Source organism: Calonectris borealis, chromosome 16, assembly GCF_964195595.1.
Source record: "Calonectris borealis chromosome 16, bCalBor7.hap1.2, whole genome shotgun sequence".
Taxonomy (NCBI): domain Eukaryota; kingdom Metazoa; phylum Chordata; class Aves; order Procellariiformes; family Procellariidae; genus Calonectris; species Calonectris borealis.
Genome location: NC_134327.1, coordinates 7703774 through 7718995, shown reverse-complemented (window position 1 = coordinate 7718995; position 15222 = coordinate 7703774).

Sequence of the window (15222 nt, the reverse complement as noted above, 5' to 3'; positions counted from 1 at the left end):
CCTTGGTGTTAATCTGCTAGACCAACAGTCTCCAGAAATAAGGTATGCTATATGTGCTGTGGGACTCGCAAAGGACAGAGACCCTCAGCAAGTGAAAACACAAAATAAAAAAGAGGCAAGAGAAAGATGCTTCAAAACCAAAATGTCATTTCTTGATTTAGGTAGTGGACAAAGTCATTCACCAATACACTCGAGTCCCTTGTCTGCATAACTCAGTACAAGCAAATAATACCAATTGAGGTGATTTGTTACGCTAATATATATTCTATATCTTGCAATATTGATAGTGGATGCCATGCTTGTTTTACAAGGATTAGCTTCATTTCTTTTGCAGCTTTTACAATTTGAACCCAATTCATTTCCTTTGAATATTGCAAGTCTGTTTCATTGAATGGCTGAATTTTTTTAACTCACTGAAAAAAAGTACTTATTAAAAAACAATTTGTCCCACACAGGATGCAGTGCCCCTACACCTCAGCCAGTCCTTAACAGAACAGGGCCAAAGTCCACAGACACAAAGAGGAGGCTGGGCAGGGTATAACCAATTCCCCAGGCCCCATGTGCCCCATTCCCAATATCGTTTACACTCCTTATAGTACATATAATAATTAATCATCATTCCCTACCTGTGTGCTGCCTTTCTAGGATGATCTCAGGAGAGTGTGACTGGAGGTCAGCTAGATAGAGGACTGTGAATCGATGGCTGCACCGAGCAGCCAGCGTCATAATTTATTTCCTTCGCTGGCAGGCACTAACCATTCCTTCTGCTGAAGAAAATAGTCGGTAATGGAAATCCTGCCACCACCTTAATTATAACATCTCCAGCTTGATGCCAGATTAATGAGTAGCAGTGAAATAACATTTTTAAAGTTTGACTAATGATGATGTAGGTAATGACTGAAGTATGAAGGCACCTGCACCCAGAAATGCTCCAGGTTTGGACCAATTTGTCCTATTACAACTAACAATATGACAAAAAAAGAAAAGAAAAAACTGTGATTTGAGAACTGAAAACTGATTTAAGATAGTTTATTTCCTTATGATGATAAAGTATGGGAAGCCACCAACATTTAAGAGAGAATATTTTTAACCTGAAAAATGCTGATTATCACATCTTACTAAGAAAATGCAAATAGAGGATTTAGGACACCAATAACCCTACATAATTGTTCTCTACTTCTACACAGTGTAAACAGTGAAATGAGGAAGTTTTAGACACTACATTATAATTGTTTTGCTTATTTGTTTCATCAGCACCAGCTTCTGCCAAAGAATGAAAAGTGATCGGAAAAAAGGCTTATACAGTAAAATGAAGATACACACAGACTCCTCTCCTCTCCTTGAAGTAAAATCAGAGAAAGATGACATTAAAAAGTTTTTCCACGTTCAAAGGACAAGTCCAGCAAAACTGAGGAAGATCAACTGCTCCAAATATATCTATGGTCAAGAACCAGGAAAGGAAATAAACAAACCTTTCCAGCTCATCTTTATGCATCATAAAACAAATTAAATTAGGTTTTTGTTCACTGTGTTGTGCAAAAAGTAATTTTGTCAAGAGTCATTGTGATAAAGTCAGGCTGCTTCTCAATCACTGCACAAACAACTTTTTTCCTCAAAGGTTATCTTCCAAGGAGATTTAAAATACAAATATATTTATATGAAGATTATGCTTTTCATACCTAGCATGTTTACTTCAAATGTGCGCTGGGATGCTAAATCTACTGATATTGTTGATATTGTTCTGTTTTATACATTTTTATTAAAATTAAAGCTGCAGGAATTTTCTCACTGATATAAGACAAGGAAAAGTACACCTTTTATGACTTCTTACTAGTAAGATTAAAAGACATCTTCAGAAAAAAACTAATAAATCTATGTGTATAAATAGGAATTTTGTGTATTAGCCCACGGTTTTGTAAATATAATGGAAGAGCAGATATCAAGGGGATATTTACATCTCTTCAATAAAGCCAGAATACTAGGGGTGAAGGTACTCTGACAGCGTTTGAAAAAATTCAGTTACAAGTTTTGCCATAGTGACAGACTCCTTACAAACTTCTTCTCCCATGTTCACATAAGGAACATGCAAAGTTAGGCCTTTTCTCCAGAAAATAACATTTTCAAAAGTTTGCTTTATTCTTTATGTAGACACATTTCATATTTATAAAGTACACACCTTACCCCGACAAGCTTAAACTGCTATTTTAGCCATAGTAAGAGGCTTTAAATAGTTACAAGGTTTTCAACAGAAATGCAACAGTAGATGCAGAAATACAGGACCAATATTCAAGATGAAAGCTATACTGGTAGAAATGAGTTGGCCTGCATGCATATATATGACTGTAGACAAGTAAGACTGATAGATCTATATTAAGCCATTACATTTTGACAGTCGAATAGAAATATGCCAAATGATTTAGAGATTACTGGAAAAAATGTGTTTGCAAGAGAAGCTTGCAATAGAAACTTCTCTCTAAGAGAAAATCCTACCATGCAAAGATGTCTCAGAAAATTTTAAACGACAAAGTTGAGGAGGCAAAAGAAAAAAGTTAAATTGAAGTGGTTTATCAACTTCAGCACAGGCAGTGAATCAACTGAAAGCAAGCTTTCCACCTAAATCAAACTTCTCTCTTTCAAAAGGATATTCTAGTCCTACAAGCAAATATTTTTTTAACCAAAGTTTTTGCTGGGTTAACAATAGATGTTCTTTAAAATGCTGAATGTTAAGTCTGTACTTTACGATAACTCTTATTTTGAACAATTCGATCGGAGAGCCAAGGCATAAACATAGGAAAGAACAGCAGCCAGGCTCTCTCCAGCTGAAACACTAATGTGCTGGTTTTGGCTGGGACAGAGTTAATTTTCTTCACAGTAGCTAGTATGGGGCTATGTTTTCGATTTGTGCTGGAAACAGCATGGATAACACAGGGATGTTTTCGTTCCTGCTGAGCAGTGCTTACACACAATCAAGGTCTTTGCTGCTCCTCACCCCACCCCACCAGCGAGGAGGCTGGGGGTGCACAAGAAGCTGGGAGGGGACACGGCTGGGACAGCTGACCCCAACTGACCAAAGGGATATCCCATACCATATGACGTCATGCTCAGCATACAAAGCTGGGGGAAGAAGAAGGAAGGGGGGACATCCAGAGTGATGGCGTTTGTCTTCCCAAGTCACCGTTACACAGGACAGAGCCCTGCTCCCCTGGAGATGGCTGAACACCTGCCTGCCGATGGGAAGTGGTGAATGAATTCCTTGTTTTGCTTTGCTTGCGTGTGTGGCTTTTGCTTTACCTGTTAAACTGTCTTTATCTCAGCCCACGAGTTTTCTCACTTTTACTCTTCGATTCTCTCCCCCAGCCTACCAGGGGGGAGTGAGTGAGCGGCTGTATGGGGCTTAGTTGCCAGCTGGGGTTAAACCACACAACTAATAAAGCTCAGAGTCACATCAAGGATGCACGCTGCCCAAGTGGTGTTTATGCGGTCTCTCATCTATTAGCTAAGTCCCTGTGGATCATTTCATTGGCTAGATGGCAGTGTCCTTACTACAGAAACAGAAATTAATTTACGTTGTTACCTTACTTTCTCACAAGCAAATGGCACTGGATTGCTTCCCACATTGGCATTAAGAAATGTTTCCTGGGAACAGAAGACCTGGCACGCCACCTCAGGCTGATGATCTCCTTGTTCTGATCCTATCAGCTTGTAAAGGCTAGCCTAGGTATCACACAACACTACTGGAGAAGCCCTACCTGTAACTTAGGATGTTGCTTGACAAAACGTAAGGAAAACAAAGACTTAATCAAAATTCAAGAAATACTGATAATATAGCACAAATTTGCTCTGTGAGAAGATACATGTTGTCAATTGAGCAGGAGTCAGAACCATTAAAAAATATCAATCAAAACATACAGCATACCTAGTGCAATCCCTGAATAATTTTCCAAATGGTCGTAATAACCTAAAAGCATCTGGAAGGTGTGTTAGCTATAGGGTAAAAGACCATTTATTGGATACACTGTAGCCTTTACAAACTTAATATCAATTCCTGAAAATTTTCCAAAGAAATGTTTCAAAGAAAATTTCTGAGGCACCCTTTTTTCATTTTTTGTCTGGATGGATGGAAGGCACAGATTTAGCCAGATAGAACAAAGACCTAATAAATATATAAAATTACATCATGCAAGTACAACAAACATTTCTGTCAAACTATAATATTGAAATTATCACTGGAATACGATGGAGTTGCTTGAGAACATAACAGGCTTACCCTAATGAGAGAAAAATGGACGAACACCCATTTATGTCAGATAGAGACAGAGTTGCCTTTATATGAGTTGCACCAATTTATGTAAGATAAAGCTCTCATCCATCCTGCGCAGACCTTGGCTACGGTTCTCTGTGTTTCTGCTAAATGAACACTGTGGGTGAAGGCAAAACTTCCCCTCCTTTCAGAGAAGTTTCAACAAGCAGCCATACTACATGTTCCCACTCCCAAGGCCTTCACACCATTACCTTTACACTTTTGCTTTCCACATCTACATCTAATTATGTTGCAAATACGTCTTTTTTCCAAAATCCAAATTTGGTGGGAGAGGATTAACATCTTCCATGAAAACACTCCAAGTACAATATCATGCCAACCTCAGCATGTATATGTTTCCTTATCGCTAATAGTAATTCTTGCTACAGAACAGACACAAAATCATAGAATTGTAGAATGGAATCATAGAATCCTTAAGGTTGGAAAAGACCTCTAAGATCATCGAGTCCAACCATCAACCCAACACCACCATGCCCACTACACCATGTCCCTAAATAGTAAGTTAAAAATCACTTGATTGTAAAAACAAATAAAAAAACCCATCTAACCCCACAACCTTTAAAGTTTAAAAATTCAGCACCTAAGAATGAGGATTTCAAAGCTCAGGCAGTAATCATACAGTATCTCAGAGAAGTGTGAAAATGTGATACACATTTTCTTTCTGATTCTCTCCTCATGCACACTGAAAGTGAGAGCTCTGCCTCCACTGCTAAAGCATCTCTTTGTGACAGCTGAAGCTGGTGACTCCTTTGGGTAACACTCAGCCCAAGAGAAATCAAGTGTCACAGGCTTTGACCTTCAGCAATGCCTCTTCTCTAATTAAGAAAGCATAATACTGGGAAGTGGAAAGTATTGTTTTGTTTGCAAGAAAAAGGCAATTTTGGCTCTGTTTCCTGAAAGAGTAGTATTTTTGCACATCTCTACATCTGGCAGAATAAGCTGAACAAAGAGCAGTGTTTGTAAGATAATTGGAATTTATGGTTATAAGCAGAGACAGACAAGGGTTAAAGATATCATTTTAACAGTACATGGTACTTCACATACAAAACCAAGAGTGACCCTGTGTCATCTATTCACAGCAATCTATGTCTGCTCCCAGACTGAACCAACAACCATGCAGTGTATGTACCCCATAAATGTATTGCTGTTAACAATACAGGACAGAACTAAGGCAACACAGTATTTCCATCAGTTAATCACACATTTGCTCTGTGATGACTCTATTGCAAATCACCTTGGGATATGCAGGAGAGGATTTTTGTTATAGACTGCTAACAAATGAAAAAAGTTAAATGGAAATTTGAGTTTCTAATTAAAAAATTCTATAGGCTTTTGTTTTAAAAATGTTTATTAACATTATTTGTTTTTCTCCCAATCAAGAAACTTAATACCTTTATCCAAGATATTTTGGCCCACAATGGACATTCAGTTCCAAAAGACTTCTTTCTCCAACAGCCCATCTTCACTTTGCATAACGCCCCTGCCATTATGTCTGCTTTTGCCTCAGCAAGAGCAGAGTACAATGCAATATGGATGATGTAATCTAGAGGTTAATAGCAAGATTTTCATAAGAAAATTATAATGCTTGAGATCTTTCTTATCAAGTTCTGCAATTGCATTTTGGAATTAGAACATTTAATCTAGCAATTGTTTGCTGTAGGATCAATAATATTGGAAGAAATTATGCCCATATGTAACCTTTTCATGTTGCTGCTATTTGTAGGTCTACTGTAGAAAGTTTAACAGTGGAGAGATGAAGAGACATGATAGGTGAACTGCAGAGAAAAGGAGCTGTAGCATTCCTGAGGGCCTGATTTCCCACCTCTATGTTGGAATACACAGCCCTATTTTTGTTTGTACAAAATAGTTGTTACCCAGTTGCACAGACACAAACATGCAAAATTTGCAAGCATCAGTTACAGGCTTACTTTAAAACTAATGAAAAACATCTAACATTATTTGTAAGTTTTAGTGTTGCTTCCCCTTAAAATTTGAGGATTGTGCATTTTAAGTTGTTGCAGAATTACCACGCTTTCATGTATTCAGTCAATGCTGGAATTCACCAGATGATGGGAGTGCTGTCTAGATTTTCCCAGCTAAACACAAGTGATAGCTAGAAGGTATCTTCAAAGACTACAAAGATTACAAAGAACTATTTCAACAGTGATGATATTTAAATCAGTAACAGCTGAAAAAAAAACAATCTAGGCACCAAGACTATCCTCCTCATGATATCTTTTTTCTTCCTTTCTTCTCCCTCATCCCACAGTACCACAGTAAACAGCAAGAATGTGCCCCTCACCTGAATTAAGAATAATTTGCTTAACATCAGGAGCAAAACAGGATAGCAAGTATTTCTCATTTTCCTTTTTTTTCCTCATTGCACTTCAGGGTTTTGGAAGACTAGATTTCAAAAATTATTCTGGTACCAGACTCCATGAGCTTCTATTACAAGTGGCAGACAACTTTGTTCCCAAACTATACCATACACATCTTTTGATAAGCATTCCATTTTAGCTTGGCATTATCTTACATATGAAGCAGCTGACAGGTACAACTTTTATTACTCTGGTCAGAGTAATCTACTGTGATCACCACCTGCTATGATACATTGTATCGGGTGGAACAAGACCATCTCGAGACTCCAAATTGATTGATCTAGCATTTTTATATGCTCAGAAATTAAATAGATTATGTTTTTCTTTGTAGCAAAACAGAAAGAAAATTCAAGATCATTCAAGAGCATTTGAGGTGATGGCAGGGGGCTGAGGAGATGTCCCCTTTCCCTTCAAAAGCTTTCTGAATAAACCAGAATCAAACTATTTCATATCAAATACATATTAGATGAGCTTTGTGAAAGGAACCCTTAGAGGCAATTTTTAAAAATAATATTGGTTAGTTTAAAAAAGCAAACAATAAATGGAACTAAGGAGGTTATAGCGAGGTGGGTGTTGGTCTCTTCTGCCAAGTAACTGGCAATAGGATGAAAGGAAATGGCCTCAAGTTGCGCCAAGGGATGTTTAGATTGAACATTAGGAGAAATTTCTTTACTGAAAGAGTGGTCAGGCCTTGGAACAGGCTGCCCAGGGAAGTGGTTGAGTCACCATCCCTGGAAGTGCTTCAAAGACGTGTAGATGAGGCGCTTAGGGACATGGTGTAGTGGGCATGGTGGTGTTGGGTTGACGGTTGGACTCGATGATCTTAGAGGTCTTTTCCAACCTTAATGATTCTATGATTCTATAGCTATGATTTTGATAGCTTTGTGCAAATAGCAAATACAGTAGTCCAAATTCACAGCTAATATAAATCCCACTAGCTCTACTAAGGACTTTGATATTGCAGAGTTTGACTTCTTCACCAAAGGAGAAACAAACAGAAGCATATGGGAATCTCGCTGCTATATGGCAGTACACAATCCAGTTGGTTTTCCTGCACTAAACCCAAGTGAGCTTTGTATTAATGAAAATGATACCTCAGGGTTGACTGGTATACTACAGGTTAAATGCACCAAGAAACTGTATTTGCCAGTGAGCACCATAAAACTGCCTTTAAGTGGTGGCTGAGCTTTACTACAACCTTCTTCACAGGCTTCGTTTTCACCCACAAATCATTTCTGCACCTTAAAAATTCAATTTCACTTTTTGGTTTGTTTAAAATTTCTATCAAAATAAAAAACATTTCCCTGAACTGAGTCCAGTCCAGATTTCAGTAAATTGTCTTTATGCTGGTATCTCATCCAATGTTGAAAACACTTGGAATGGAAGAGAGAAAGAGAGGGGATACTGCATGCAAAAGGCTCTTCTGTTCAGGAGATGGAAAAGAGTTTTGAGTCAACTTTTAAGAGAACGGTACAGTGGTTTTTGTGTAGCCTGGTCTGCCTCGGCAAACAGCTTACCTGAGAGTGAATGCACAAACTCTGGACCGGTACATATTGTTCTGTGCCATCACAGAAATGGGTATTCTGTAATTTTGATGGTTTGGGTGTTCTGAAATACTTATCACAGAGAGAGTGCATGCTTGTGCATACACGTGCATGTCTTTCAAAGCTGTTAGAAGAGGCAGGATTTAAGGTGTGCAATGACATCCTTTATCGTGATCAATTATTCATTCACATTGGTAAAGCTCCCTTAACAATTGTGTCCCCGAGCACCCTCTAATGAAAATAAACAGAACTAAATCACATGATCAGCTAAAAGCAACGGCTACAGAATATCAGAAAAAATGAAACATAGTTATAATAATACTAAAAAATAGCCATTAACTATGGGGATTTTTTCCATTCATGCATTAGATTAAATAAACTCAGCCATACAATTTTTCAGCTTTCCTACCCCTGAAGTATTCCTGTCCCCTAACTAGCAGAACACCATTCATATATTGCTAAATTGTTAGCTCTGAAAGACGGGCAAAGAATAACAGCCATTTTTTCTACCTCAAGTAATTTTTACACACATAGATGAGTAGATTTTAGCTTTTCTAATGATAGTGGGAAAAGCAGTGATATCAGGGGTTTTAACCAACTCATTCTGGACATCAGTCTCTGACTGACAGAGATTAAAATTAAGAATAGAAATATTGGGGAAGATACTAGTCTGTAGTAAACAGCAGAATATATGTAACTCTACCTTCCAAGAGCTAGTAAGAAGGGTAAGACTTGCCAAAAGGGAGCACTGATGCCCTTGTCACCACCTACTTTCCCAGATGTGGAGCAGAAGATAATTCTAATAATTGCATTAGTTCCTGCCAGCAAACATTGCCTTCTGAAGTAGAGAATGATGCTGCTGTATTCAGATGGGGTTTAATAGAGAACAGCAAGAGTTTCCAGTAATGAGGGAGAGAAAGCAAACCTGCAGCACCTACCACTTGCAAAACTGTGCAGGCAGAAGTACCCCACTTTATCTAGTAACAGAAAAACATGTTTCCTGGTCCAAATTACTACACTGTGTGTTTCCAGGGACTGTTTTTAAGCATAAGTGATTTCCTGCTGTTGATTCAAGAGATCATTCTGGCATAACAATGAAGTTCAGGTCAAAATGCAAGCCACTGGAAGCAGAAGCTAGAAGGCAGTAAAAATCAGCAGACCCAGTCATTATGACCAGTTGAAAGCATACGAGGATAACAGAGCCATGGATAAGGTTTACTCCATCCTGTGCTCCCACTGAGGTCCTGGAAGTTCTGCTTCTGCAGAAACAAATACACACACACTCACATCCACTTCAAAGTTGTTTTGACAATTTCCTTGCACCCATCTCAGTGAAGAAAACCTTCTATATTTGCATATTGAAATCTATTTTCTCATGTAACTCTTTAATCGAGGTTTAGATCAGAAGGTGAATTCAATTCTTCCACACAAGTATCATTCTGTAGAGGTTGCTGTTCCTCAGCTACTCTATAAAGCCAAACTTTTTTCCCCTGTGTGATGCCCCCTTGACAGCCTTCCTTCTGCAGTGATATCTTCCAGGAGAAAACTGATACAGACTGGGCTGCAGGTCATAGTACAGCTATCAGGCACGCAGAAATCACAAGTGATCTGAAACCCATAGCTGGAGATGCTGAAGAGGTGGTGGAAAGTAGGAGAGAGCATGGAGAATTGACCAGGGGTGCCTTTTCATTCCTTGTACTAGAGCCTCTGCCAGCCAATCTGATACCTGGAAAACTCTCTATAGTTTTCCTTTAAAGTTAAGTCAGAACTGAAGCTGGAATACAAAGGCACAAGCAAGTGCAAATAAAAAGAGGACAGACTGGCTCCTACAAGATCATACCAGTTCAGCTATAGTTACCAGCAGCAATCGCAGGCTGAAGATTAGAACTCAAATCAGACTAAAACATGCTAACAGTCTCTTCATGTTGTAACATCTGTAAAAGCAGTGCCTCATTAACATTTCCAACACAACCTTCCATTCAATCACCTTCTTCTAATTTCCCCTTCTCTCTTACAAGTCTAAATATTGTAGGAATAGAAACTAGTAGATGCCATTAGAAAATGGAAGCGTACTTCTCTCTTCTCTGTATTGGTTTTAAAACTTTGATGAGCAATAGGAGAGATGGGAAGACCAAAAGATAAGCAGTTGGTGTGAAGCAGTTTGCAAATTTGGAAAAGGGCAATCTTGTAGCTCTGTAATGGGCTGTGATAGGACAGGGAAAAAAAAGCAGGGAGGGTAATTCAGTTCAATTTGGAAGAAGAGAGCATGAAAGGAAAGATGAGGTTTGCTGAAACAGCATGAGGCTAATAACAAACACTTGTTCTATTTTTTAATTTAAAAAAATGCATAGCTCTCCTGTCCAAGCATCTAAGGAATTCATATGCAGTCACCACTGAGACGAAAAGCAGAGGTCCTTCATCCACATATGTATGATACTGAAGAATATAAGCGAGTGGCCCACCAGCAACACTGGGAGGAACGGATGGGCAATTCTCCAGCGCTCATCAAGTATCCTTCCATAAAATAAGTGATTTAATTTTTACCTTTTTGTTAGGGGGGGCAAAATCTGTTGCTTGCAATTGATAGTGATGTATTGCCAGATCCTCCCATAAGTGACACGTTATGTCACAATGCAGCAAAGCTATTGCTCGTCTAAATAAACTAAAATAAACAAATGCCAGCAAGACACAAACAAGCTGGATCTTCAGATACATTTTAGCTTTAAATTGACACCAGCATGTTGCTCTGCACATTAATACGTAATCATTGTGGTAATTATCTTCCTCCAAGGGCCTAAAATTAGAAGCAAACACTACCAAATGTTGTTTTCACACAGGGCTGCTACTCTGTCTCCTCTGTTTATCTTCCTGTAGTGAGATTTTAGAATTTTCTCAAAGCCCATAACAGAAATCCCAGAGGGATTTTCGGAGCACAAGAAATACAGAACAGGCTGAACTGTCTGATGGAAAAGTGACATGCAATGTACTGAAGCAGGTTTTCTAGAGCTCCTTGTCTCCCTTGATTGACAAGCTGGTGAAAAGTATACCACAGGCAGACTTACCTTTAAATCAAAATTGTCTGCTCAAGCAGAAACAACGTTGGCTTTGATCATTATGTGAATCTGTCAGCTTCTGTTTCCGTATCTGCTTGGTGCTGTTAGAAGCTATACCATTAGTACAAATAGCTATTTACTTTAACCTATCATTTCATAATAGTTATGATGTCGTTATGATGTTGGCATAGTTTCAACATACACCTCAATTTTTAGTGACACATGCTGTATCTTGACTCTCTCTAGGCCCATTAGGCCAAAAGTAAGGAAAAAACCTGCCATACTCCATAGAGTTCGGTAGGGGTCTTCTTTCTTTGTTTTAATTTAATGAAACTCTCAACTTGCCTTTGCTACAAATGAAGTCATAAAGAGGGGAAAAAACACTCCAGCGAGCAAAATTGGGAGCAGAAGATTTGCTTTTTAGAGCCTGTAGAAATTGTTTTTAATATTTTCAATAGTCTGAAGTTCATCTTTTGCACAGATAACTATTCCACATGCAAGAGGAGTATCAGGTACTATTCAAACTGGATGACTTCACTATTTCAGAACAACTGTTTTGACTACTTTAGATAGGAATGTTGATCCATTTGCAGAGCAGCTTTTTTTCTAGAGGGTTGTTTTCCCTTCACTGGCAGATAGGGATGTTCATAGCTTATTTCCAGAATTTTATATAGGACAATCACCACGGTCTCCATATGGAAAGGAGAGAAAAAGTTTAAAACGTGAGCCCACTCATGATTTACAAAATACATTTTCTGCTGTGTTGGAGTGTAGGCCAGCTCCCACACTCACTGCCTCTAGGCTTCTGTCTGATTAATGTTTTTAGAAGTGCCAGTATTTATACTGCCTTACCACCCACAGGCCCAAATTATACACCAACGTTGAGTGTGACACAAAAACATGGTCTCTTACATGAGTAAGAAACAATCCAAGCCAAAAAGAATTTACACTCAGAAGAGAAGAGCAGAGGGAAAGAAGCATTTTGCCCATACAATTCTAATTTTACCAATTTCTAGTGCATTTTGCTCTACAGGTACACTGATCTTTTTTGCCGTTTTTTATTGCAGGAGATTTATGCACCTGCAGCCCAATGTCAGATGGCACTGGCATCAGGGTAGAAGTCTTTTTTTCTCCAAAATAAAAGAAGAAAGAAAATTGTTATTACACTAGTATCCACTGTCCTGAATCTCTTCATCAATCTACCAGAACCTGTGGGGAGGAGTGATTCAGATATCCTTCTTGTCAGGACAAGCACCAGTGCAATGGCCTCGTATGATCCCACTTGCATTCATGTTGGATACTGTGCTGCTCAAGTATGCTAGAAAATTGGATTGGAGGTCAGAGGAGGGAGGAAGAGGACACACAGGATTTAAAGGGCTGGAGGAAAGAGGTTAGCCAGAAACCTACATAGGGGCATGTATCTGTGGGCTGATAAACAATAACAGCAATGATTACAAATATTTGAAAAGTGTAAGCACCAGAGAAAAGGAAGGAAGCAATGATTTGTTTACTGTGATCCACGACACTCAAATACCAAGGCAAAAGGGATCTTTCTACAGAAGACATTAGATGAGCAGAATTCAGAAAAACATTAAGTTAATGGAAAAAATTAGGACAAATAGAAGAAGCCTATGGATAATCATATCTCATATAGGCAATGAAATTTAGAGGTGGAATAGCAAAGTGGTGAAAGTGCTTCGGTTTTTTTTTTTCCAAGGCAGACTGTAGGTAAAACACTCTCTACCTGTCCATCCCCTCTCCAAAATAGGTAGCTTGAAACAGTCTCACATGGGCAGAAGATGACCCGTGGGCTGTTTGCCCCCTCTCACTTTTGTTAATGCTATTAACTTTAGAAAAGCATCTTTCCAGACTTCTCTCACCCAGAGATCATCAGCTCACAGCCATGATGTTGAAGTTTATTCTCAGCTGAATTAAAAGCTGCATGATACGTCCAGTTGAGGTCCCACTTTATGCAAAGAAAATCAAGAACATTCCCTTTGAAATGCAGAGGAGACACAGTGGAGCAACATCAGGGCCTTTTGTTTTCAGATTCCTAGCAACAATCCCATACATTCCCCGCTTCCATACAGTCTTCTCTCTTTTTGGCTCTCCTAGGCATAAAACTACTTAAAGGCATAGTCTGAGCTGTGGTAAAAATCACTAACCCTGTGAACAAAATGTTCAACTGAAATTAAAAACAATGCAAGTGTTAAGAGCTTGAGCTAAATTAATTAGTCACTACTTCCATTTCAAATCTGCATTCAAGTGTGTAAACATTGCAGCACTCAAAGATTTATCTGATATAAAATGAGAACATCAGCAATTTCCTTCTAGAGGGGCAGATGTTAAATTCATTCTTATGATTTTTCACAGATGTTCCCCCCTCCCCCAGCATATTTAAAATGGAATTTCTATCTTGGTTCTGAAAATCCACATTCTCATACCAAAATGCAGGCAGCTGATGCAGGCTATGAGCACATTTCGTGATACCTGCACAAACAGCCAGGAACTAAAGAGGAGATGACTTTTGCATCCATATGTATCCACAGCAAGTTCCCAGTGTGCTATGGAGTGGAGTATACTGCACCTTGGCTTCTATAGGTTTTTTTGATGTAACTAAGGAGATAACTAATTGATCATCTCCATACAGATTGAAAATTCTGGGATTTATTACCCATATTACAAAAGTTTCATGAGGTCTCAGAGCACTGGCTCTCCTTGCTCTGAGCATTGCACAGTTTCGCTAGGAACTTGTGCCTGCCTCAGGGAGCTTCCAGAATAAAGACATAAGAAAGTTAAAGGCTGGCAGTGTCCTGCCAGTGTCCTGTCCCCGCCCCCCTCCCTCAGCACAGGGGAAAGGGACACATTCTTGCAGATTTCAGATTGCTAAGAAACAAGTTTAATGCTATTATCAGAGCCATTGCTACTTAACAACACACAGCAAAGGCAGCAGCAAGCAGCCCATCCATTACTGCTCTTATAGTCTAAACAAGAGAAAACAATGACATTTTGAAATACGATAGAATAGAAGGGGAAAAAAAACTTCTTCCTGAGAGTCCAAAATCAAGGACAGGAGGCGAAGGGAGAATATGAAAACCTCTCCAAACCTTATCCTAAAATAAAAATCAGCTTGAAGGGGAACACTGCAATAACCGTCAAATGGCAGCCTCGCAGGCTTCCCCTAAATCGGCTCCGTCACAGGCTGGGGGCAAGATCTTCTTAAAGCATCCAGTTTATCCTACAGGGCATCTGTCACTCACAATCTCCCTGAAGCCACAGGCATTCCTCCTTCCAGGCAGGTCAAAAGAGGCGAGCCAAGCCAAGCAGCTAGAGTGTCCTAAGCAAAGCAAACAGCACTTGAAAATATCTGCTTCTCAGCGGTTTTAGGGTCTGATTCACCTGCAGTGATGTTAAAGAGGAATACTATTCTTTCAAGTTAATGGCAGGCAGTGAACAGAGACCAGGCAGCACAGAGAGAAGAGAATCCAAAAGATCATTTTGTTGGCTTTGCCTTACCGGCTCCCAAGCACTGCAGTAGTCAGGATAGGAGTTAGGTAAGACATCAAGACAGAAACATGAGCAGGAAAAGCTACTACAAGTCTGAGAGAATAAGAACGTGCATTTCCTAAGGGGAAGTTCAGGAATGAAAAATGTGTGTCTGTTGTAGTGCAAATCAGATTTTCTGTAACCTCCTATGCAGCTAGAATCAAAATAGCCTGGAGCAGACTGTCCCATTTGGTCTCCCGCAGGTGTCTGGAGCAAGCAGATGGGGGATAGAAATGAGACTAGAAGCAGACTGGGGAAAGACATCTTACAAAGTGACACCATTCCTCTCCTTGTCTCTTGCATAAGCCTGTTCACGCCAAGCTGACGAACAAAAGCAATTATACTCAAGGGCACAGAAAAAATATAACAGCTTTCCTATA